General features: G+C 42.7%; 1 protein-coding gene across 6 annotated transcripts in view; it reads left to right on the top strand.

Annotated features, from left to right (window-relative positions):
- LOC132822968 (band 4.1-like protein 1) overlaps nt 1–26879 on the top strand; it is a 341878-nt gene that overhangs the window by 127752 nt on the left and 187247 nt on the right. The window lies entirely within an intron of this gene.

Consider the following 26879-nt stretch of genomic DNA (forward strand, 5'->3'; position numbering starts at 1 on the left):
GCTTTGGCATTCAATACTATCATGACTGATTGACCCTTGGTCTCAACTCTACTTTTCTACCTGCTCTCCATAAACTGTTAAGGAAGGGACAGAATTTTAATTCTTAAATTTATTCCATATCCTGCCATTCGCCACACTTTTTTGGACAGAGACTTTCACAAATTCATCCTTTTGAGAGAAATAATTCCTGACATTTGTTTTAAATCTGCCACCCATTAACCACCTCGTGCTTCCAAATAAACTTGTTGGACTATAACCTGGTGTTGTGATTTTTAAGTTTGTCCACCCAAGTCCAACGCCGGCTCCTCCAACTCTTGATCAGGGTTAGACGAAAGTGAGTACTGCAGATGATGGAAGAGCTTTTTGCCTGAAACATCTATTCTTCTGCTCCTTGGGTGCTGCCTGACCTGCTGTGTTTTTCCAGCACCAAACTCTTGATCTGGTTTGCCCCACAAGGGGAAGCATTCTCCCTATGTCTACATTGTCAATCCTGTTTTAGCATCTTGATTTATTGTTTTCACTGTACTCTGATACATGTTACATGTTTTGTTTTGTGAGCAGTGGGTGGCAGTGGTTAGCATTGCTGCCTCATAGCGTCAGAGACCTGGGTTCAATTCCCGCCTAGGCAATTATCTGTGTGGAGTTTGCACATTCTCCCCGTGTCTGCGTGGGTTTCCTCCTGGTGCTCCGGTTTCCTCCCACAGTCCAAATATGTGCAGGTCAGGTGAATTGGCCATGCTAAATTGCCCATAGTGTTAGGGGAATGGGTCTGGGTGCGTTGCTGTTCGGAGGGTTGGTGTGGACTCGTTGGGCTGAAGGGCCTGTTTCCACACTGTAAGTAATCTAATCTAATCTCTTCATAACATAAGAACGAGGAGCAGGAGAAGGCCGTCCAGCCCTTGGAGCCTGCTCTGCCACTCACTAAGATCATGGCTAATCTTACCAGCTCCACTTACCTGTGTTTTCATCATACCCCTTACTCTTTTGAAAAATAAAGGAATTATCTACCTTACCTTTTTAAGTGATTACTGAGAAGTCTCAACGACTTCACTGACAAGGAATTCCATAGATTAACAACCTTTTCTGGGTGAAGAGATTCCTTCTCAGTTCAGTTCTAAACCTGCTCCCTCTAATCTTGAGGCCATGTCCTCTTGTCCTAGTTTCACCTACCACTGGAAACCTCTTACCTATTTCTATTTTATCGATTCCCTTCATAATTTTGTTTCTATAAGATCCCCTTCCCCACAACCACCACCATTCTTTTGAATTTCAATGAATATAATCCCAACCTATTCAGCCTCTCCTCACAAGCCAACCCCCCTCAACTCTGGAATCAACCTAGTGAACCTCCTCTGCACCCTTTCTGGTGCTAGTACATCCTTTACGAATAAAATAAATCTGCACGCAGTCCTCCAGGCGTGGCCTCACCAGCACCTTGCACAGCTGTAACATTACCTCTCTGCTTTTAAATTCAACCTCTTTATCAGTGAAGGACAAAATTCCTCTTGCCTTCCTAATTGCCCTGTTGTACCTGCAGACTAACCTTCTGCAATTCTTGCACAAAGACACCCAGGCCTTTCTGCAAATCAGCATGCTGCAACGTTTTACCATTCAAGTAGTAATCCATTTTGTTGTTACTCCTACCAAAATGTATGACTTCACATTTAGTAACATGATATTCCATCTGGCAGACCTTTATCCACTCACTCACTCAATATATCTATGTTCCTCTGCTAAGTTTCGCAGTCCTCTGCACACTTTGATCTGTCACTCATCTTAATGTTATCGGCAAATGTTGACTTTGTACATGTGGTCCCCAACTCTTCAGCAAATGTTAGGTACTTTAGGAGACAGTGACAACTGCAGATGCTGGAGATCGCAGTTGAAGAGTGGTGCTGGCCGAGCACAGCCAGTCAGGCAGCATCCGAGGAGCAGGAGAATTGGTGTCGTGTATAAGCTGTTCGGGTCTGACAATCCTGATGAAGAGCTCATGCTCGAAACATTGCCTCTCCTGCTCCTCGGATGCTGCCTGACTGGCTGTGCTTTACCAGCACTACACTTTTTGACTCTTAGGACCAAGATGTGCTGCGTTGAATCAGAATTTGGGTTTGCATTTTGGGATTGTGCAAACTGGTAGGTCTGGCAACAATTGGAGAAAGTGAGGACTGCAGCTTCTGAAGATCCAAGGCAAAGAAGTGTGGCGCTGGAAAAGCACAGCTGGTCAGGTGTTTTGTGCATAAGCTCTTCATCTGGTCTGTTAACAGTGTGGTGTGAAATTAGGGTTTGTAAAGCCAATGAAGAGTGCTCAGTTTGGAAGGAAGGGGGATTGTAAGGAAATTAGTGTTGCTCTGATGTTTCAAAGTAGAATGCTTTGGTATGTCGAGCAGAGCATATGTTTTGAGAATTCTCTTTGTAGTTGCCAATTGCATTGATCTCAACTCTTTGGAAGAAGACTCACTGGAGTTTTGGTGCTCCATGTTCAAAATGGGGCAATCGATAGGATTTTTTCCTGTAAACTACAAAAACAATCCATTCCCATTCAATTTCCAACCAAACGACAGAAATATATTTCTTGAAGGTGAAGTGACAAAGTTGAAAGAGCTCGATTTGATAGTTGTGGATTTGAAATTCAATAAGGAGTTTATCCCTAAAAAGGCTGAGCATTAATTGAAGTGAATCAGCATTTAATTGATTTTCAGCTGTGATTTTAACATAAATACTCAATGAACCTATTTCTTCCCCTGAGTTTGTTTGTATTTTCTGTTGACGTGTTCAGAGATGTTATTCACACCTCTGGAGCAGGTGAGTCTTGAACCCAGATTTTTGGCTCAGTGGCAAGGACACTCTTGCACCACAATATCCTCCCCTGAGTTTGTTGACTTTTAAATACAAACTCCATGTATTTTTCAGTCTCTCCAAATTTGCAGAAAGCTGCTTGCCTTAACGTTCCCAGAAGTTCAAATGTTTTAATCTTGAAATACCAACAGAAAATGTATTGTCCTGCTCATACCAGTAATGCTCATTTATGAGCACTTTAGATTGAACAGGTCAAAACCAGTTTCCCAGAATAATTGATTTGCATATAATTACAAGCTGCCCTTGAGCGTTGAGGATGAATCGGAACGTACTGGTATTGGCTGAGTTCAAACTTGTCAAAATTTTATGGGCTTTCTAAAAAAAACTTGCTCAAAAAGCCCAGGGATTCAACTCAACTTTGCATTTTTAAAGACTACTTGAGGTTTTATTTCTCACAACAAGTAAGCATTTGGCAACATTCTGAACTTTCTAAAGAAAAATGAACCCCTTACCTGCTTAAAGACTGCTTGTTTAGCAGATATTGTACTTTGATGAAATTGAAATTTAAAATTTGTGGCTAAAGTTTAAATACTTTTTTGATTTTAAATTATTTATTGATTTGATTTTTAATTTGAATAAATGCTAATTTTATTATCCCAATTCCTGTTCAGTTCTAGTATGCAGACTGACATCACAAATGACTATTCACTGACTTCTGTCACAAAATCATGGCAAAACCATAAAATGATGTCATTCAGACTGGAGGCCTGTGACCAGCAGTGTGCCACAAGGATCAGTGCTGGGCCCACTGCTTTTTGTTGTTTATATAAATGAGGGTCAACTTTTTCAAAGAGAGGATGGTATGTGTATGGAATGAGCTGCCAGAGGAAGTGGTGGAGGCTGGTACAATTGCAATATTTAAGAGGCATCTGGATGGATATATGAATAGGAAGGGTTTGGAGGGATATGGGGTGTGTAATGGCAGGTGGGACTAGATTGGGTTGGGGTAGCTGGTCAGCATGGACAGGTTGGACTGAATGGTCTGTTTTCATGCATTACATCTCTAGGACTCTGACACTATGACTCTTTGGATGTGAATAAAGGAGATATGGTTAGTAAGTTTGCAAATGACACCAAAATAGTTGGTGTAATGGACAGTGAAAAGGATTATCTCAGAGGCCAACAGGACCTTGATTGGAGAGGCCAATGAGTGGCAGATGGAGTTTAATTTCAGAAATTGAGATGTTGCATTTCGGTACGGCAAACTAGGGCAAGACTTGCATACCTTAATGGTCGGGCCTTGGTGAGTGTTGCGGAACAAAGACTCTGGAGTGCAGTGCATACCTCCTTGAAAGTGGAGTCTCAGTTTGACCTAGGTAGTGAAGAAGACATTTGGTTCACTCTGGTCGCTCTTCTGTAGAGATAATGTTAAGCTTGAGGGATGCAGAAAAGATCTGCAAGGTTGTTTCTGGAACTGGTGGGGTTTAGTTAACGGGAGGAGCTGAATGGGCTGAAGTCAGAAGCTGAGAGATGACCATATAGACCCCACAATCATGAGGGGCATGCGGAAAGAGAAATAGCCAAGGTCTTTTCCCAGGGTAGGAGAGTCCAGAACTAGAGGGCATAGGTTTGAGGTGAGAGGAGAAAGATTTAAATAGGATCTGAGGGGTGACATTTTTAATGCAGAGGGTGGTGTGTTTATGGAGTGAGCTGCCAGAGGATATGGTTGAGGCAGGTACACTTTTTGAACATTTAAAAAGGCATTTGGGTGATTATATGAATAAGAACTGTTTAGAGAGAGATGTGTCAAATGGTATTAAGTTAGATTGGGATATCTCCTCAGCACAGATGAGTTGGACCGAAAGATCTGTTTCTGTATGACTCCCTCATGATTCTAAGACTCTACTTCAGGGTCATTATTTGCTTGCATTTCAATATTCTTTATCAAGCACCAGCCTGAATTCCACCATAGGACAACTGAGATTCCACATTAATCACAGTTTGAGATTGCCATATTTTAGCCTGGCTTCCTATCCGTAATGCATTTTGAAAATTCTTTTTGTGGCTGTCTTTTTGATTGCAACAGTGGAAGCTACCTGTCACAGTTTATCGTTTAATGTAATCTTTCCTCATTGTGTGGGTTGTGGTCAAACCAATGGGGCTTAACCATCTCAGTCCTTATGAAAAAAGTCCTTACTAACTTCATCCCCTATCCCCTGTCAACCTTTCACAGCATAGCGATGGCAAAGTTGATATAGGAAGACTGTGGTTCATTGAAATGTTGTCATCGGAAGCTTTGAAGAATGCAGTGTTCATAATTTGCTTTATCTCCCTGCTGGTTTTTGTTTAGGTACTGACTAATGCTTAATCCCCATTCACACAGCACCCCACGAAGAGACCCAGTTAAAGAGATATAGGATACAAATTGGTCCTAGAATCGGATATTCATCTATTTTGAGCTAAAAGGAGATGCTGAATAGTCTGGAGCTGTTTTCCCTGGAGCGTTGGAGGCTGAGGGGTGACCTTTTATAGAAGTTTATAAAATCATGAGGGGGTTGAATAGGGTAAACAGACAGTCTTTTCCCATGGGTGAGGGAGTCTAGAACTAAAGGTTTAGGGTGAGAGGGAAAAGATTTAAAAGGGACCCAGGAGGCAACATTTTCTCACTGTATACATGGGGTGACCTACCAGAGGAAGTGGTGAAGGCCATTACAATTATTACGTTTAAAGGCATCTGGATGGATATATAAATAGGAAGGGTTCAGGTGGACCTGGGCCAAGTGCTGACAAGTAGGACTACATTTGGTTAGGATATCTGGTCGTCATGGATGAGTTGGACCGAAGGGTCTGTTTCTGTGCTGTACATATCAACGGCCGACCGACCTGATTGCTGATATTCGGTACTGAGCATTCTTAAGTGTACACGGTGTGGTTTCTTGGCAAAGTGGATTTTTGTTTTACGGGTAATACTTTGCAAGGTGGTGTCTGTATTTAGACTTTGGCTGAGTGCTTCTGTGGGTGGAGGAAGTTGTGGAGAGAACAATGTGCAAAATAATAAAATGTGATTGCACAGTTCTGAAGAGCAGCGTTGTTATACATAGGTCACCGCATTGTTTGCTTGCATCTTTGGTAATGTTGAGATTTTGCTTTGAATTTGTGCAGGTTTGCTCAGACTATGAAATGTTTGTTTTTTTAAAAAAATTGCATATCAATAGTCAGAGGGAAATTGGAGAAACAAACTATTGTAAGGAGATCTCAGCTGTCTGTAAGAATAATAGTGTGGTTATGGTAGGGCATTTTAACTTTCCAAACATCGACTGGGACTACCATAGTGTTAAAGGTTTAGATAGAGAGGAATTTAAGTGTGTACCAGACAACTTTCTGATTCAGTATGTGGATGTACCTACTAGAGAAGGTGCAAAACTTGACCTACTCTTGGGAAATAAGGCAGGGCAGATGATTGAGGTGTCAGTGGGGACGCACTTTGGGGCCAACGACCATAATTATTTTTGTTTGAAAATAGTGATGGAAAAGGATTATAGACCAGATCTTAAAGTTGAAGTTCTAAATTGGAGGAAGGCCAATTTTGACAGTATTAGGCAAGAACTTTCAAAAGCTGATTGGAGCCAGATGTTTGCAGGTAAAGGGACGGCTGGAAAATGGGAAGCCTTCAGAAATAAAAATCCAGAGAAAGTATATTCCTCTCAGGGTGAAAGGGAAGGTTGGTAACTATAGGGAATGCTGGATGACTAAAGAAATTGAGGGTTTGGTTAAGAAAAAGGAGGAAGCATATGTCAGGTATAGACAGGATAGATCGAGTGAATCCTTTGAATATAAAGAAAGTAGGAGTATACTTAAGAGGGAATTCAGGAGGACAAAATGGGGACATGAGATAGCTTTGGCAAATAGAATTAAGCAGAATCCAAAGGGATTTTACAAATATATTAAGGACGGAAGGGTAACTAGGGAGAGAATAGGGCGCCTCAAAGATCAGCAAGGCGGCCTTTGTGTGGAGCCACAGAAAATGGGGGGGATACTAAATGAATATTTTGCACCAGTATTTACTGTGGAAAAGGATATGAAAGATATAGAGGGAAATAGATGTTGACATCTTGCAAAATGTCCAGATTACAGGGGAGGAAGTTCTGTGTGTCTTGAAATGGTTAAAGGTGGATAAATCCCCAGGACCTGATCAGTTGTATCCGAGAACTCTGGAAAGCTAGAGAAGTGATTGCTGGGCCTCTTGCTGAGATATTTGTATCATCGATAGTCACAGGTGAGGAAGACTGGAGGTTGGAAAACGTGGTGCCACTGTTTAAGGGTGGTAAGGACAAGCCAGGGAACTATAGACCGGTGAGCCTGACCCCGGTGGTGGGCAAGTTGTTGGAGGGAATCCTGAGGGACAGGGTGTACGTGTATTTGGAAAGACAAGGACTGATTAGGGATAGTCAACATGGCTTTGTGCGTGGGAATCATGTCTCAAACTTGATTGAGTTTTTTGATTAAGTAACAAAGAAGATTGAGGGCAGAGCAGTAGATGTGATCTATATGGACTTCAATAAGGTGTTCGACAAGGTTCCCCATGGGAGATTGATTAGCAAGGTTAGATCTCATGGAATACAGGGAGAACTAGCCATTTGGATACAGAGCTGGCTCAAAGGTAGAAGACAGAGGGTGTTGGTGGAGGGTTGTTTTTCCGACTGGAGGCCTGTGACCTCCCACAAGGATCGGTGCTGGGTCCTAAACTTTTTGTCATTCACAAATGATTTGGATGCGATCATAAGAGGTACAGTTAGTAAGTTTGTAGATGACACCAAAATTGGAAGTGTAGTGGACAGTGAAGAGGGTTACCTCCGATTACAACAGAATCTTGACCAGATAGGCCAATGGGCTGAGAAGTGGCAGGTGGAGTTTAATTCCGATAAATGCGAGGTGCTGCATTTTGGGAAAGCAGATCGTAGCAGAACTTTGTACACTTAATGGTAAGGGCCTAGGGAGTGTTGCTGTGCAAAGACCTTGGAGTGCAGGTTCATAGCTCCTTGAAAGTGGAGTCACAGATAGATAGGATAGTGAAGAAGGCGTTTGGTATGCTTTCCTTTCTTGGTCAGAGTATTGAGTGCAGGAGTTGGGAGTTCATGTTGCGGCTGTACGGGACGTTGGTTAGGCCACTGTTGGAATATTGCGTGCAATTCTGGTCTGCTTCCTATCGGAAAGATGTTGTGAAACTTGAAAGGGTTCAGAAAAGATTTACAAGGAGGTTGCCAGGGTTGGAGGATTTGAGGTATAGGGAGAGGCTGAACAGGCTGGGTCTGTTTTCCCTGGAGCGTTGGAAGCTAAGGGGTGACCTTAGAGGTTTACAAAATTGAGGGGCATGGATAGGATAAATAGACAAAGTCTTTTCCCTGGGGTCAGGGAGTCCAGAACTAGAGGGCATAGGTTTAGGATGAGAGCGGAACGATATAAAAGAGACCGAAGGGGCAATTTTTTCATGCAGAGGGTAGTACGTGTATGAAATGAGCTGCCAGAGGATGTGGTGGAGGCTGGTAAAATTGCAACATTTAAGAGGCATTTGGATGGGTATATGAATAGGAAGGGTTTGGAGGGATATGGGCCGGGTGCTGGCAGGTGGGACTAGATTGGGTTGGGATATCTGGTCGACATGGATGGGTTGGACCGAAGGTGTGTTTCTATACTGTACATCTCTGTGACTCTAAATATGCAGGCTCCAGGCTTCCCTTTAATCCACCCTAAATTTGCAATTTAATCTCTTGGTGCTGGGTCTTTTCTTTAGAATTTGTTTTTGCTCCAGGTGTAAAAGATTGGCATTAGTGCTTTGTTAATTATAATTAATTAAGCGTGAAATAAAAACACTTTTTAAACAGAATACTATCTCAAGAAACTTCAAAATTATTTAATAGAATCATTATTTAGATGCCTAACCACTTTTGTAATGTTGAATAATAGTTAACTGCTGCATAATTCTTAAAAGGAAGGACAAATCTTCTCTGCATATTTTGTTCCTATCGCTTGGATAATTTGAAAATGGCAACTTAGATGTACAGTGTGGAAACAGACCCTTCGGTCCAACTTGTTCATGCTGACCAGATATCCTAGCCTAATCCCATTTGCCAGCACTTGGCCATATCCATCTAAACCCTTCCTATTCATCTACCCATCCAGATGCCTTTTAAATGCTGTAATTATTACCAGCTCCACCACTGAGAGCTCATTCCATACACGCACCACCTTCTGCGTGGAAGAAGTTGCCCCTTAGGTCCCTTTTTAAAAATCTTTTTCCCCCCCCCTCACCCTAAACATATGCCCTCTAGTTCTGGACTCCCCCCGACCCCACGGAAAAGACTTTGCCTATTTATCCTATCCATGCCCTTCATAATTTTATAAACCTATAAGGTCACCCCTCAGTCTCCACTCTAGGGAAAACAGCTCCAGCCTGTTCAACCTCTCCCTCTAGCTGGAGCCCACCCACCCTGGCAATATCCTTAGTAAATCCTTTTTTGAACCCTTTCAAGTTTCACAACATCCTTCCTATAGCACAGAGAGCAGAATTGATCTTGAAATGAGTAAACCGATTCTAACTAACAAACAGACAGTGTCTGTAGAAATGTGTGATCTACAGGGGTATTCGGTTCACCAGTAATACTCTGACCTTATTGCTACCTCTTGTAGACTGGCCACTTTTAATTTTTTTGCCTGAGTTTACTTGGGTTAAAATCTCAATACTGTGAATCTGATTTCAATCAATTTGGTTTTAGGTCCTCAAACTTGTCTAGTGTTGTCGGAAACAGGGGCCGAAGTCATTTTTATCTTTAAGGTACCTCTTGCAGTTGTTTCAAGATATTCTTTTGGGGGCTACCTTTTTGGTCGTCAGAGGTCCTTTTTATACTTTTCCTATTTCCTTTATTAGGTTATGAAGTGTTATGGTAATAACTTCTGTATTAATGCTGAAACTGGGGCACTTAGACTCTTAAAGTAGCAGAATTAGAAGAATTCACCAATATACTGTCTCTATATTGCTGCTCCATAAAATTCAAAGCTGCAATATTTTGGCATGAGAAAATACTCTCATGGCAAATGCTTTTATTTTAGTCCACCCTCGATGTGGCAATTTTGCCACTTGGCACTGGATGTTTTCCTTGTGTGGAATTCATGTTTTAGTGTGCACATCAATTGAACACAAAACCATCAGCCTAAACACCACACTCTTTCCCCAATCCTGCTTGCTTTCCCTTAGTGTTGTCCCTTGCTGCTACTCATTTCACCACCCCACATTTGCAGCTCTTCTCTGTCCTGCTTGCTGAGTCACTTCACCCCCAGCCCCTGGTTCAGTCTCACCAGCTTTGCTATCTTCTTCCCAATTCTCTCTCCCCTCACCTGTTGGCTATTTTGTGTCTGACTGCACTGGTCCTGTTTCACCTGGCTTCTTCCTCCTTCCTGGGTTCCTCTGGACTCTGGTTTCACTTGCTCGGGCCTCTTGATACTGCAGCTCCCTCTTGCTTAGATCATGTTCTGACCTTGACAAACTTTCTCGCCATTCCTCCAGTCACAGACTGCTACCTTCCTGCGTTTGCAGCCAATCAGCAGCATGTACGAGAGAGAACCAACTTGTGATTGGTGTAGCAGATCCACTGATTTAGATCTTTCTGGTTATAGAGGGGTGGCAACTTCTCTGTTCATCTGTGTGAATGGTGACTTGCCCTGAGTGTCTGGTCATTAGCCTAGCGTACCAACAATAGGAGAGATTTGCTGTGGTATGTGGAGAGCCAATATGTCACCCATGGGGTCTCTTCTCAAGAAGGCCAACCAAATCAATCTGGGCAGTGGCAACTAGCTGGTATTCCCTTGGTTCAGTGCACTGGTGGGGGGGTGGGGGAAAGGACGTGGCAAGTCGTGTCTCGGAAGGGATTCCAGTCAATTGGAGGCTGATATTTGATGCATTCAACAGCCCATCTATGGAGGCATGGCTTCTGCAGGTAGGACACTGTCTCCATGTGCACCCCCTCAGAGTCCTGGAATCATGGAGGAACCAGGCTTCAGGTAAGTAAGTAAAGGGAGTGGCTGCAGGAGTCTTGGAAGCGTGGGCCATGAGGTAGTTGGGGCTTGTAAACAAGGCTGTGGCCAGGTCTCCCCTTCCCAGGGTCCAGTCTCTTGATCAGTTTTTATTGGCCACATAAGGGCCTCAGTCTGTGCTGGAGCAGGAATTTTGACATTGGGTCATCCTGTCCAGAACTCACTCCCAAAAGAAACGGTAAGGTGCTGGGTTCAAGTACAACTCTTCTAGGAGAAAGTGAGGATTGCAGATGCTGGAGATCAGAACTGAAAAAGTGTTGCTGGAAAAGCGCAGCAGGTCAGGCAGCATCCAAGGAGGAGGAGAATCGACGTTTTGGGCATGAGCCTTTCTTCAGGAATGAGGAAAGTGTGCCAAGCAGGCTAAGATAAAAGGTAGGGAGGAGGGACTTGGGGGAGGAGTGTTGGAAATGCAATAGGTGGAAGGAGGTTAAGGTGAGGGTGATAGGCCATAGTGGGGATGGGGGCAGAGGCCAGGAAGAAGATAGCAGGTTAGGAAGGTGGTGCTGAGTTCGTGGGTTGGAACTGAGACTAGGTGGGGGGAAGGGAAATGAGGAAACTGGAGAAATGAGTTCATCCCGTGTCTCAGTCCCAACCCTCGAACTCAGCACCACCTTCCTAATCTGCAATCTTCCTGATCTCTCCGCCCCCACTCCCACTCCCACTCCGGCCTATCACCCTCACCTTCACCTCCTTCCACCTATCGCATTTCCAACGCCCCTCCCCCAAGTCCCTCCTCCCTACCTTTTATCTTAGCCTGCTTGGCACACTTTCCTCATTCCTGAAGAAGGGCTCATGCCTGAAACGTTGATTCTCCTGCTCCTTGGATGCTGCCTGACCTGCTACACATTTTCAGCTCAAGTACAACTCTACCTGCTTCAACTTTGAAAACAGTCATTGCCCAACTTTTCACCCATGAGAGCAGAAGATTGTACCCAATGTGGGGGGCAGTTATTCAGGAGTGATTCTATGTTTGGCCCCCCCCCCCAGAATTGCATGTTTATTGGCTGGAGGATTGCTTTGTCAACCAATTAAAAAAGGTGTCAAAAAGTGTGGTGCTGAAAAAGCACAGCCAGTCAGGAGCAGGAGAGTTGATGTTTTGAGCATGAGCTCTTCATCAGGAATGTAGGGAGGGTGCCCAAGGGGGCTGAGAGATAAATGGGACAGAGTTGAGGCTGGGGGTGGGGGTGGGGGGGCGGGGGAAGGTAGCTGAGAAGGTGATAGGTAGGTGAAGGTGGGAAGGAAGATGGACAGGTAGGACAGTTCAAGAGAATGGTGCTGAGTTGGAGGGTTGGTTCGTGGATAAGGTGGGGTCAGGGGAGATGAGGAAACTTGTGAAATTCACATTGGATGGAGGGTCTTAAGGCGGAAGTGAGGTGTTCTTCCTCCAGGCGTTGAGTGGCTAGGACTTGGTGGTGGAGGTGGCCCAGGAATTGGATGTCCTTGGCAGAGTGGGAGGAGGACATGAAGGCCCTATTTATCTGTTAGCCTCATTACGCACCAGTATCACTAGCAGCGCGCACGCACACTCTCACTGAAGAGCTTAATCTTGAAATATCTACTCTCTTGGTTCAGATGCTGCCAGACTGTGCATTTCCAGCACCACGCTTTTTGACTTTGATATCCAGCATTTGCAGTCCTTCCTTTCTCTAAATTAAAGATGGTGGGCAGGCCTTTGAAGCTATTGTATGAAAAAGGTAAAGTCCAAGGCGCACTCTTACTGACATTTATTTTGTAAAAGATATTAGTAGAAGTTACTTCACCATTGGCAGTGTTGCCTGATATCCAGTTTTGTGTTGGCCATTCATGTTTTTAGCTGGTCTGGTCACTGTCTCAAACAGGATGGCTTTGCATCCAATATTTTGACCTGTGGCTCACTTACATTTTGTAAATAGCTGGCCATCAGGGCCTGTGTTATATCCTTTCTCTGCCTGCAGCAGCCTTAATGCATCAGTGCACAAACAGCACCAGTTTTGATTGTATCTATGCACCTTGTGTGCCCCAACCCTGCTGCTGTTGTTTCTCAAGATAGAACGACTTCATACGTGTGTAATGACATAATCCCTGATGTGTGCAGCAATGTTGTGCAATTTTGGTTTCTGACCCAAATCACCCAGTCCTGACACTGCTGTTGCTGCTGAAACTAGGGACTCTTAGTCTGTCTGACACATTGCTAATTCAGTTCCTGCTAGCCCCTCTCAATTATTCATTGCTGAGGTATGGAACCCTGCTGTGCCCAAACCACCCTCTTTATTGGTCCTGGGACTGGAAAAAACATCCTGGCATGGAAGTTCAAATGTTCACGCAGTCCATTCCCATGCACAGCATTAGGCTAAAACCCCTACCTCTGAGCCATTTCTTTTGTGTGTTTTTAAATTTATTTGACTCAGATGGCCATGCTTCTCTGGGAAAGAACAACCTGTAGTTACAGCTTAATTTACTTTTTAACTGACCAATTTAGTGTTCAGTAACATTAAGTTGCAGCTTCACCCTGCTCCTTTTGGTCCTTCCTTGTCTGTCTTTGCAAGATGTGACTCCAACACAAGAGCCCAGTGTAAGACATCGACCATCTTCCTGCTGGTTTTCAGACTTATGGTAGTGTGAGAAGAGAATGGCCCCACACTGTTTAAACTTCATTTGTAATGCGATTAATATTAGACTTGTACAGATAACACCATGGCCCTGATGTTGCGGGTAATCTCAAATTAGCTGGAAAATCCAACACAGCTAGCAACACACACGTACTGTTGCAAAGTTCCGCTGATCCTGTTCAGGCCACTGACCAATGTGGTTCACTTGGATAGAAATAAACAGTGGCTGCATTTGGGACATTTCTGCCAAATGGGAAAGAGTAGCTTAAGATGCGAAAGCAGACAAAGTAGTCCCTTGAGCCAATTTTGCCATTATTTAAGATCAAAATGGATCTGTGACTTAACTCTGTGGGCTAAATTTTCACTACCGGGCAGGGAAGCAGGATCTAGGACTGTTTCTGAATCTTGAACCTCCACTAGGGTAGATGGGGTGGGGGATACTGTCCGAAAGTCGTTAGTGTTTGATAGTGAGCCTGGAGGTGGGGTTCCTGATCTAATTCCGTGGCAGAAGCTGGAGAACTAACCAGCAAACCACTGGGACACCCATATGGCAGCTCTTAAAATTAAACCAGGATCTCAATCATGTTGTTGGAGCCTGATTTAATAAATATTGTGAAACATTCTGTCCCTCCATCCGTACAATACATAATTCCATAGAAACAAGGCAGAGTGGGGCTTTTTTTAATTTTATTTTCTCTTCAATCAGTAAGTGAGGGTTAATATTGAGTTTGAATATATATACAAGTATGCTACTCATTATATTTAAATAGCAGTTAGATCCTTCAAGACAATCCAATAATATGGTTCGGATTTCAGTCAAATGTTAATGATGGCCATGTGAAACTATTTCTAGTGCATCTGAGATAGGTGCCTAGAAACAAAATTAGAGATTGAATCCTTCTGAACTTGGATTGTGTCTGGAGGGAGTGCTTCAAACTACAAATGATGACACTTAGTGATTTGTAATATTGCTAATGTGGTATTTGAATGTTACTAAAGAAATAGCATAATTTGTGCTTGCTGGAGACACAGCCAACTGTTAGAGTAAGCATCTTTATTACAACAGAAGGCTCATCGCAGACTAAAATAGTGCAAGGCTTTATTTAAGTGTAAGAATGCTGTGTGTAAAAATAAAAACAGGTTGCCATTCTCTTTGTAGTGGGCTGTTTTGTTCTAGTACTTTCAGCAAAATGCGTTTCAATCAACGAGTGACCATCACTATATAAACTTCAGTTGACACCTTTTGAGAAGATTTTTTAAAAAAAGACAAACCTGTTCTCCCTGGCTGACAAATTTTAGATTTACTCGTGTCCAGGTGAAGCCTGTAGTTTGGGAACATGATCTACACATTCCCGTTAATACAAATTCAAATTTGTCTTGTATCTGTCTCAATCCTGATCACTCTTCAGCTACCAAAGCCTGCCTTATTCCGCCTCCGCCTCCACAGTGGGCTGCATTGTTTGAGTAGATGGGAATAGTGCTGGTTAGAACTGCTGATTTAAGGACCGGTGGGCAGATGTTAATGTTCAACATAATTGCTTACAGGCAGGCTGTGGACTAATGATGCAGTTCTCCTCTTCTACTTCATCTTTTCTAAATAATTTCTTCACTTCGTCTTAAACTGATAATTCAGCTTTTAATAATTTTGCTGCTTTTTGATGTACTTGTTAAAATCACCATTGTTACGTTTTTCCCATGATGTAAATAAGTGTTTACTACTTGGCAGTCAGCCACAGAAACTACTTGTCTTTCAAAAAATGGCATGAAAGTGCTTTAGACCCCTGGGGTCCAACTATAATAGTTCTGTGGCATAATGGTGGTTACAGATGTGATGTTGGTCAGACTGAGTCGCTGAAGACTCTATTCACTGCAGTCTAGTGAAATAAGGGGTATCTCATAGAAACTTATAAAATTCTGACCTGGCTAAACAGGGTAAGTGCAGGAAGCATGTTTGCAGTGACCAGGGAGTTCGGAACCAAAGCTCTGTTTACCGGGTAGGCTGTTTTGAAGTGTGTTGAGGAGAAACTTCTTTACCCGGGGAGTGGTGTGCTTGTGGAATTCTCTGCCACAGAAAGTGGTAGAGACTAAAGCATTGAGTACTTAGAAGAAAAAAGTTGGCTATAGTTCTTAGGGCTAAAAGGATTGAAGATAATGGGGAGAAAGTAGGAAGAGGATACTGAGTTGGATGTGAGTTGTGTGTTGCTGGAAAGGCACAGCAGTTCTGAGCATCTGTTGACCTCACTGTCCCCTACTGAATTGGTTGATCATCCCTGATTGTACTGAATGGTGGGGCAGGTTATAAGGGCTGAGTGGCTGATTCTGGCTGTTTCTATGTTGGAAGTGGTTTGTCGTGGTGAATTCTGTGTTAACACACTTTGGTATATTCTTTGAGAATCTTCTGACAATTGGAGTACAAGCAATACACATCAACATAACGTCGATTTATTTAATTGTTAAATCTCCTCTTCAGATTGATGGCATTTAACTTTGTTACATTAACTTGACTGTGCTGCATGTTCGTTGGTGGGACATGATCCCAGTGGTTTCAACAGCCAGTTCTCCCCATCTTGTTACCATGGCCTCTGATGCAGTAAGTTGGCATAATGCTTGGATTCTAGACTATTAAACTGTTTCTGATGGCTTATTAACCAATAAAACTGGCAGTTGAGCAGATATGAGCAAGAACTGAAATGATGTAAATGCGCTCTCAATCATTTTGTGGTCTGTTATTCTCGTGCCAGACTGTTTTGTTTTTTTTTGTTTTGTTAAATCACAATACATCACTTAGTGCATTAGATGCCAGGGCGTTTCCCAAAATGCCTTTCAAATTTGACCTTCCCCAATGATGTTTTGTTATGGTGTGGAAACTGGACACCACTGGACCTTAAGTATTTGTTTAGCAACTCCATACTGGGCCACAATCAGAGGCCTAGCTTGAGATTCCATTGAGTCACCTTGGTCTGCTGTTGGCAGTCATTGGCTGAAACAGAAGACTTATTCCTATAATGAATGGAATAAAACCGACAGTGCTTCTGTAATTTTATTAATTTGAATGTTGGACCCAGCCTACTGAGTCTATCGTTGACCTATTATAATGCATTGGTCAGATCACACTTGCATTAAAGAGCGCAACTTTAGATCAATGTGATTTACAGGGAGCAGTAGTGGGCTTTAGAAGTCCAAGAAGAGCTACAACATTTTCCATTTACATTCTTTATATAAAGAAAGGAACATGAGAATAGGATTGTACAAATGAACAATGCTGAGCTATTAAGACGAAGATTGAATATTTGAATGTTTGCCTAAAAAAAATTGAGAAAGTTCAGACAGGTTTGTCATTGATAGTGCGCTAAAACTGGATGTGCACAAAAAGGAACAATTCATAGGATTGACATGTTGTAAGAGAGGTTGTAATTTTAAGATAGGGCAAATCTATAGAAAAGCAAGGCTGTAGGCAGAAGGGAGAGAGTGAGGACTGCAGATGAGTTAAAAGTCTGGGTGCTAGAAAAGCACAGCTAGTCAGGGATAATTTACATTTTGGGCATAAGCCCTTCATCAGGAATTCTAGGCAGTAAGGGTGGTGATCAAGACGAGGGTGGGCCTCCAAGCAGAAAATGCGAGGCTGTAGTGGCAGGGAGTGTTGTAGGGCACAATGAGTCCTGGACAGATGCTCCCTTCCTTCCGTTTTGAGTACTCTGCCCCTAGAAGATGGGAACTCTTACAAATACACCTCAAACCCAATCTGTTGCTAGATGTGCGGCTGTTGAGGGTGATGGGCAATATGTGGAAGGCATGGGGTGATAGGTGGAATGGGCGGTGCTCTAGGCAAGAGATCCAGTCTTCAGGCAGGCAGGGGGGATTCTAGGTGGAAAGCTCTTGGTTCTAGAGAGAAGGAGCACAGGCCTAGTTGGCAGGGGTGGTACTCTAGGGAAGGGGGAGGAGGCAGGTTAAGAGGCAGTAAGTGTGGAGCTTTAGGAGGAGGGGACGGGTCTCCAAGGAGAAGGGGACAGGGCTCTAGATGGAAGGCACAGGCCTCCATATTCTGGATCAGTAATGAGCCGAGGGAAAAGTCAGAGGTTTACAGAGAAATGTGCATGAAAAGGGAAGATTAAGTTGTTACATATTAAATGGTATGGAAGAGTAAAAGGCAGGCAACTACACCAAGGTAAGTAAATGTGGTATCATGCAAGTCATGATGGTGTAACTAATCTTGACTCTGACATGAGAGAGAACTTCACTCTGGAATGAACATATGAAGACAGATCTTGGAGAGCTGTATTTGACAAGCTATTACAAACAGACATATGTGAAGGAGTGAGATTGTTCATAAGGATTGGAAAGCCTTACCTGGAGATGGGCAGCAAGCAACTTTTGGAACAGCGCATGCTGACAGTCTAGGGTACTGCAGATTGCAATGGTTCTTAAATGTCAGAAGAAAAATCTTAAATAGTAGCTCTGAGAAATGATTCACTAACATTAACAGATTAGCAGGGTTCTGGGGAAAATGCAGGAGAAGAACACTAAATCATAGTGCAAATTAGTTCCTTGCTAGGTGGTGCCAGTTTGGATAATGGACCTATTGAATTATGGACAGGATAAATTTTTAAAAATGCAGTGTTCTATATTTTGGATTGCTTAATGAGTGAGCTAACATTGCCTTGATGGAATGGATGGCCCAAAATTATGAAGCACAATTTGTGACATCATGGTAGGCACAGACATGGTAGCTTGTTCCTTTGCTGTACTAGTATGAGCTTGAGAATTGGAACTACAGCATTTTCTCCGCTCTTGTATTTGGAAATGGATATATGAATCTTTTAGGTGCTGGAAGTTGGAACTAAAGGAAAATGGGAGTTACTGGTTTATCTGTAACATATGATCTGATAAAACCGGTGACTGGCAACTTTCATATTCAATTTCTGATCATCTGATTTTATTGATCACTTACCATCATGGGTGGCACAGTGGTTAGCACTGCTGCCTCACAGCACCAGGGACCCGGGTTCCATTCCTGCCTCAGGCAACTGTGTGGAGTTTGCACATTCTCTCCCCGTGTCTGTGTGGGTTTACTCTGGTTTCCTCCCACAGTCCAAAAATGTGCAGGTTAGTTGAATTGGCCATGCTAAATTGTCCCTAGTGTTAGGTGAAAGGATAAATGTAGGGTTGCTCTTTGGAGGGTAGGTGTGGACTTGTTGAGCTGAAGGGCCTGTTTCCATACTATAGACTAGTCATTTAGTAATCTAATCATTCATCAAAAGATTCCTTTGTATAATTTTAATGCCAGTACAGTCTGTATTACTAGCTCTTGGTATTTACTTACGTTTTCATTAAACATTATTGGACAGAACTTTGTACGGGTCATCTCATGTAAGAATTGCCAAATATTCAAGAAGGATGTAAACTCATTGGAAGCAGTTCAGAGTTTACCAAATTAATGCCTGGAATGGGCAGGTTATGTTTGAGTGGCTGGACAGCTAAGCTAAAGTCCATTGAAGTTGAGTGAGAAATCTGCTAACGTGTGTAAGATCTTGTAGAGTCTTGGCAGAGTAGATGTAGAGAGGATGTTATCTCCCATGGGAAAATCTAGAGCTTGCAGTCACTGCTTTAAAAACAAGGCGTTGGCCATTTGAAACTGAGCTGAGGTGATCGTTTCCTCTTCTGTGCGCCTTTGGAACTTCACTTCTGGATTACAAATATTCAAATACTTTGCCACCTTTTCAGGAATGGATAGTTGCTTGGCAAGCTCCAAGTGGGTGAAAGGTCATTGAGGTTAGGTCGGAATTGAACTGTAGAGCAGGAGTAAGAAATTAAACCAATAGCTGGAAAAACTCTGCAGGTTTGGCAGAAAAAGCAATGTTAATGTTTCAGCTCTAATGACCCCTCAGAACTGATTGTAGCTAGGGAACAGCAGTACTCCGCACCCGATCATCAGCATGAATACTACTTTTTCGCTAGACTTGAAGCGTTGACTCTGTTTTCTCTCCATAAATGTTACCAAACCTGCAGAGTTTCTCCAGGTTTTTTGTTTCAAATCTTCAGCCTCTGCAGTTCATTGTTTTATTTTAGGTCTGAGAAATTGCTTCCAGCTGGATGCTGTACAGTTAAAGGCATATTTCAAGTTCTCAACACAGATGGCAGGCAACTTGGCTTGAGTTACAGAAACAGTTCTCCAAATACTGTCATTTAATGAGTTGGTATCAGAAATTTGGCAGATTGGAATGCTGTTTCTGAAGCTTGCTTACAATGTTTCAAAGTGAAACATTGACAATTAAACTTTTACCAGAATTGGAGAGGAATTGACAGACCTACATTACTTTTGTTCCTGCTGCAAAGTTGATGGACCTTTTTTTCACACAGCGAACATCTGCTACGCTAGTGAAGAGGAGGCCAGCTTGTGATGTTTATCCTGTGTGTGGTTCAAACGCACAATTCTTGAGCAGTGAGCATCCCCCCTCCCCAGGCTCTGCCCATGATGAAAGGTCACGAGGCACATGTGTTCCAGCTGCGTTTGGGCAGGCTAAATGTTTCCAAGCCTATCTACATAATGTAAAGCAAGTTTAAATCCACTTAACCCAAACTGTTTGGGGGAGATAGTCTTCTACTATTAAGGATTTTCAGACTGAAAATCTATTTATGGCCTAAATTCTAATCCCTTTCTGGGACTGTAATTTTAATAATCTTTCCTTCAGCAGGTGATTTCAGTTGCTCTCTCCAGTGTGATAAGAGTCTTTTGTGTTGGTGAAACACTCATCTAAAGGTGCCTTCACTGCATGTTTTCAGCATTTCTGTTTTAATAGAGGGATTTCCTGCTCCTGTGTATTGCTTTGCTGATAACATTTAAAAGTGCACAGCTGCTCTCCAGGGCTTGTCTTTGAAAATAGAAATGCAAAATTGAAAAGGTGTTCCTAGATAATTTCGCTTGTACTACGGAAAGTAATTAATGGAGGAAGACCCTTGTTTCTGAGCAGTGCACCTTCAGAGTAAGACGGAATCCAGGAAGAATGAACCTCTGAGCAGCTGCTTGTGCAGAGGAGATTTTAACTAACTAAAAGTAAGCGAACTCAGGTGGACATCGAAAAGAATCTGAAGGATGGAAAGAGGTCAGTGAAACAGACTGATATGTTACCCCTCCAAAATGAAATTATAAATATTGGCATCAGCATTAATTACTGGTCGAGCCAGTTAGCTGGATGCCTGGTTTGAGATGCAGTGTCACCAACAGCGTGGGTTCAATTCCCATACCAACTGAGGTTAACATGAGCTACCACCTTCTCAACCTCTCCCCTTACCTGCAGTGTGAGACCCTCGGGTTAAACCACCACCGCTCATCGCTCGAATGAGAGAGCAGCTCTCTGTCATAGTCCGAGAGGACCAATGTTACCTTTCATTCTTGCATGTTTAATTTATCATTAATTTATGGAGTCTAACTCTTTAGCCAAATCAGAACTAAAATCCATATTAAAAAATGAGGTCTGCAGATGCTGGAGATCACAGCTGCAAATGTGTTGCTGGTCAAAGCACAGCAGGTTAGGCAGCATCTCAGGAATAGAGAATTCGACGTTTCGAGCATAAGCCCTTCATCAGGAAATCCATATTAATCAAGAAGGCTGGTTTCCTGCATTTTGAATATTTTGGTCTGAATGTTATCCAAATTAAATCTAAGAACTGGAAATGTCACTCGGCCTGAAACATTTAACTGATTCCTGTTCACAGATGCTGCCAGACCTACTGAACCTTTCAAGCAATTTGTTTTTGTTTCTTATTTACAACATGGTCAGCATGGGCATGCTGGACTGACGGCCTGTTTCCTTGCTGTACATCTGTGACTCAATGATTCAGAGACAGGAGTAGGCCATTTAGCCTCTGAAGGCGAAAGTGAGGACTGCAGATGCTGGAGATCAGTTAGCTGGATGCCTGGTTTGAGATGCAGCTGGAGATAAGAGTCAAGATTAGAGTGGTGCTGGAAAACCGCAGCAGGTCAGGCAGCATCTGAAGCAGGTCATTTCAGGTAGGAGCCCTTCACCAGGTTTCCACAGCTTCTGTTTTGTGAAAATGTGCTTCATGTTTTCAGTCCCAATTAGCTAGGCCTAATTCTATGATTGTGTTGCTTTTGACTTCTCCAAGAGTGGAAATAGTTTATTTTTGTGCACTCTACTGAATCCCTAAATGCCATATTGCCCAATTTAACTCATTTCACTCTTTTGGAGCTATTTTGTGAAATACCAAGGTTCAGTATGGTTCTACAGAACATAACCTATTCCCTTAAATTCTATGTAGCATTGTATTACTCAAAACAGCTGATCAAAAATGGCAATGCCTGTTTCTTCAGAGCTAATGCCTGTTTTTCATCTTCTGGTTGAGAATTAAGTGTGTAATTTCTTGACTGATACTTCAACTGTAAAGCTATTTTGTTTACTAAATATGTTTCTTTGTAATCTGCAAGTTAGAGCAAGATCCCAAATTGGTTATTCATGGCATTAGCCGCTATATTTTGTTCTTTGTGTTGGTTACGTTGCTGCAGCTAACATGATTGCTGGAACAGGAATTAACAAGACCTGCTATTTCCTGTCCAATACAGAAACCACTAAGTTAATATAATGTAACACTGGAGCTCTGGCTATCAACGTCTTGGAGGTTGGGTGGGGATTTTCTGTGGTTTCTCTCAAACTTTAAGTGTGGATTTATTATTGTATATTTGCACAGAAAGCTCTAAATAAACAAAATTCATTGCATGCTTTGTTTATTTAGTTAAATTGTATCAGTGTTAAAAAAGCTGGTCCTTTTGAGTCAATCAGAGCTGTTCTAGAAATGATTAAGAGCAGGTGGTGATCACTTTTTAAGAGATGGGTTCTATCCTGATTTGTGAAATAACTCCATGAAAGCTGGTATCCTGTCACCAAGCCACTCTTTATTTACATGTGCATAATGCATGATGTGGACTCAGCTATTGAAGTGAACAGAAGCCTAATACTCCTGTTTATTTTTTTATTTTTTTCCCCCACACTACTGCCTAACTGCGTATTCCTGTTTTATATCTGTTAGCCAGGGTTCCCAGATTAGGGCTGTTAACCCAGTCCAATCAGGAACTCTTACTCTATTCCACTTAAGTCCACAACATCCCTCCTGTCTCAGTCCTGGGAAGTAGGATGAAGGGCTTTTGCCCGAAAAGTCGATTTTCCTGCTCCTCGGATGCTGCCTGATCTGCAGTGCTTTTCCAGCACCACTCTAATCTAAATGCTGTCTTTACATGCCAAATCCCACACTCATTGCCACTGAAATAACTCCACGAAAGGTGGTCTCCTGTTGCTAAGTCACCCTTTATTTACGCAAACAAAAATTGAAATTGCTGGAAAAGCTCAGCAGGTCTACAGCCTCTGTGAAGAGAGATCAGATTTAATGTTCTGGTCCAGTGACTCTTCCTCACAACTGATGGTAGTGAGGCAAATGTAATTGCTTTAATTTAGAAGTTAGAGTTGGGGGATGGAGTAAAGGGTAAACAATAGGTTGAGGTGGGGATAAAACCCAAAGAAAGTGGAGAATATTTGGACAGGCAAAGGAGTGGATAATGATCTAGCTCGGAGGGTGAATAGCTGTTAATAGAGATTGTTAGTGACTAACAATAGGTTGTGTGTAACGGCACAACACAAGGCCTCGTGTGGGGGTGAGGGCTAGGACATAGCATTCAAAATGCTTTTTTTAACATATACACAGTACGTTACATGGACCCAGCTAGCTCAGAACTGGTCTTCGAGTGAACAGAATCCTTTACCTTCCTGGTTATGCAATTTCTCAGAAGATTTGTAACTTAGGTTGGGGTTCTGGTTGTACGTTTGCTCGCTGAGCTGGAAGGTTTGGTTTTGGACATTTCGCCACCATACTCGCCATACTAATCAGTAGTCTCCAGTGAAGCCTGTTTGTCTGATGTAGTGTTTGTTACAGACCTTGCATGATGATTTGTAAATGGCATTCATTTTGCTGGTTGTTTGTATTGGATCCTTTTGGTTTGTTACACACTGTTTTAAGTGTTTTGGTAGGTTTATGGGCTACTATGATGCCAAGGGGTCTGTGGTCTAGAATCCATTTCAGAGATGTCTTTTATGTAAGGAAATGTGGGCTAGAATTTCTGGGTGCGTTGTCTGCTTGTTTGGGTTTGTTGAGAAAATCAGACTGTTTATTGGGTACCTGTTCTTCCTGAGTATGCTGTATAGGTATCCTTCCTCTGCTGTTTGTAATTCCTGGATGCTACAGTGAATTGTGACATGTTGAAATGTCCTGATGCTCAGTTTGTGGTTGCTGGGATGATTGCTTCTGCAGTTGAGTATTTGGTGTGTGTTGTTTTTTTTCTGTCGATGCTGGTTTGAAGTTCTCCATTAACTGTTTGTTCTACTGTGACATCTATGAATGGGAGCCTGTTGTCATTCTCATCCTCTCTCTCTTTTTTTGTGAATGTTACGCCAGTTAGGATATTGTTGATGGTGTTGGAAGTTTCTTATTTGTTACCTTTGTCATCACAAAATGGATCACCCAAGTAGTGGACCCAAAGTTTGGGGTTTGTTAGTTGGGAGGACTGCTTGTTCCAGTTTCTGCATTACTGAATATTGGTGATCCCATGAGTGTTCCATTAATTTGTTTTTAGGTCTTATTACGGAATGTGAAGTGGGTGGTGAGGCACAGGTCCACGAGCTTGAGGATGTTGTCTTTCCTGATGAAGTTTGTGTCTGTGTCCTTGGTTCTTCTAGAAGTGCAGTCAGTGCTTCTTTGGCCAGATTGATAGTTAATTGATGTGAACAGGGCTGTAACGTCAAAGGACACCATTATTTTGTCCTTTTCCCCCTTGGTATCCAGGGATTCTTGGGTGGAGTAAATGGAGTGGCAGGAGTCTTCCAGTGGGGATTTTTAGTTTTTGGTGGAGTTCCTTGGCTAATCTGTATGTCAACATTTCAGGTGAGGCAATGGGTCTGAGGGGTGGCCCTGGTTTGTGTACTTTAGGTCTTTCATAGAAGTAGGCTGTTATGGATCCACCTGGTTTCATTTTTTGGACATTCTTGTCTTGTTTGTCCTGATTTTCTGAAGCCTCTTTGATGTGAATGTGACCTGGTTTTCTGGTTGTAGGGTCAGGTCTATCGCCACCACTTAAGTGTCAGTATCTGCAAGCAGTGAGTTTGCTTTTTCAATTGTCTGCGTCTCTGGATTAGATTCCCCTAGAGTGTGGAAACAGGCACTTTGACCCAACCTGTCCACACCAATCCTCCAAACAATAACCCACCCAGACCCATTCCCCTCTAATGCACCTAACACTACGGGCAATTTAGCATGGCCAATTCACCTGACCTGCACATCTTTGGACTTTGGGAGGAAACCGGAGCACCTGAAGGGAAACCCATGCAGACACTAGGAGAATGTTCAAACTCCACACAGTCGCCCAAGGCTGGAATCTAACCTGGGACCTTGGAGCTGTGAGGCAGCAATGCTAGCCACCGTGCCACCCAGAAAGATTACAATTTTGTCTTTTTCGAGGGCTTTCCTTTCCTGTGTGTTGAGTGTTCCCTTCCTTTTTCCTGCTTTAGTGTTGGTATAAACTTCTGATTTTTTTTTTCTTTTTTCTTTTTTTTTGGTTTTTTCCCCACACTACCGCCTAACTGCGGTAGTGCTTATTTTTTTTTTCCCCAGCACCCATAGTGTGTGTGTGCAGGTGTGAGGCACAGTGACAGAAAACTTCTGGTTTTTATCTGACAGCCAGGGCTCCCTAATTGGACCAGGTTAACAGCCCCATTCAGGGAACTCATCGTATGACATCCACTTAGCTGACCTTTTTACAATCACTACACTGTGAACTTTCCGTCTGACCGTGGAAAAGGTGTAGAAGAGAAAGGTGGAAACTCCTGTTTGGCTGAAGTTATAGATTTACAACAATATCCTTGCACATCTTTGAACAATTTTGGCTGCCTTATTGAACATGCAAATATCGGTCAGTTAAACCAGCTATTGGTGAAATTAGATGAATCAAAAGATTTATCTAACCAATAACATTCAACACTCTTTAAATTCTTCATAGTGAGGATAATGGAATTAGTTTGGATAGGTTCCAAAAACTGAAGAAGCTTTTCAACTCTCTCTCACTAGGATATGTTTTCAATACTGACTAATGCATTGACTTTATATGTGACTTAATATTTCAGTTTGCATTAATACAAAGCCAAAATTTCTCAATTGACCTATAATTCTCTGAAGTGAATTATTGTTGCTTATTATTAGAGTCAGATGTACAGCATGGAAACAGACCCTTCAGTCCAACCCATCCATGCTGACCAGATATCCCAACCCATTCTAGTCCCACCTGCCAGCACCCAGCCCATATCCCTCCAAACCCTTCCCAATCATATACCCATCCAAATTAAATGTTGCAATTGTACCAGCCCCCACTACTTCCTCTGGCAGCTCATTCCAAACATGTACCATCCTTTGTGAAAAGGTTGTCCTGTAGGTCTCATTTATATCTTCAACCCCCCCACCACCACCACCACCACCAAACCTTTACCCTCTAGTTCTGAACTCCCCAATCCCAGGGAAAAGACTTTGTCTATTTATCCTCTCCATGCCCCTCATAATTTTGTAAACCTCTAAGGTCACCCCTCAGCTTCTGATGCTTCAGGGAAAACAGCCCCAGCCTGTTCAGCCTCTCCTATAGCTCAAATCCTCCAACCCTGGCAACATCCTTGTAAATCTTTTCTGAGCCCTTTCAAGTTTCGCAACATCTTTCCAATAGGAAGGAGACCAGAATTGCATGCAATATTCCAACATTGGCCTAACCAATATCCTATACAGTCACAACATGACCTCCCAACTCCTGTACTCCATACTCTGATCAATAAAGGAAAGCATACCAAACGCCGCCTTCACTATCCTATCTACCTGCGACTCTCCTTTCAAGGAGCTATGAACCTGCACTCGAAAATCTCTTTGTTCAACAACACTCTCTAGGACCTTCCCATTAAGTGTATAAGTCCTGCTAAGATTTGCTTTCCCAAAATGCAGTACTTTGCATTTATCTGAATTAAACTCCATCTGTCACCCATTGGCCCATCTGGTCAAGATCTTGTTGTAATCGGAGGTAACCCTCTTCGCTGTCCATTACACCTCCAATTTTGGTGTCATCCAGAAACTTACTAACTGTGCCTCTTATGCTCACATCCAAATCATTTTATGTAAATGACAAAAAGTAGAGGACCCAGCACCGATCCTTGTGGCACTCCACTGGTCACAGGCCTCCAGTCGGAAAAACAACCCTCCACCACCACCCTCTGTCTTCCTATCTTTGAGCCAGTTCTGTATCCAAATGGCTAGTTCTCCCTGTATTCTGAGAGATATAACCTTGCTAACCAGTCTCCCATGTGGAGCCCTGTGGAA

The sequence above is a fragment of the Hemiscyllium ocellatum genome, chromosome 15 (genome assembly GCF_020745735.1).
Source record: "Hemiscyllium ocellatum isolate sHemOce1 chromosome 15, sHemOce1.pat.X.cur, whole genome shotgun sequence".
In the NCBI taxonomy this organism is placed as follows: Eukaryota; Metazoa; Chordata; class Chondrichthyes; order Orectolobiformes; family Hemiscylliidae; genus Hemiscyllium; species Hemiscyllium ocellatum.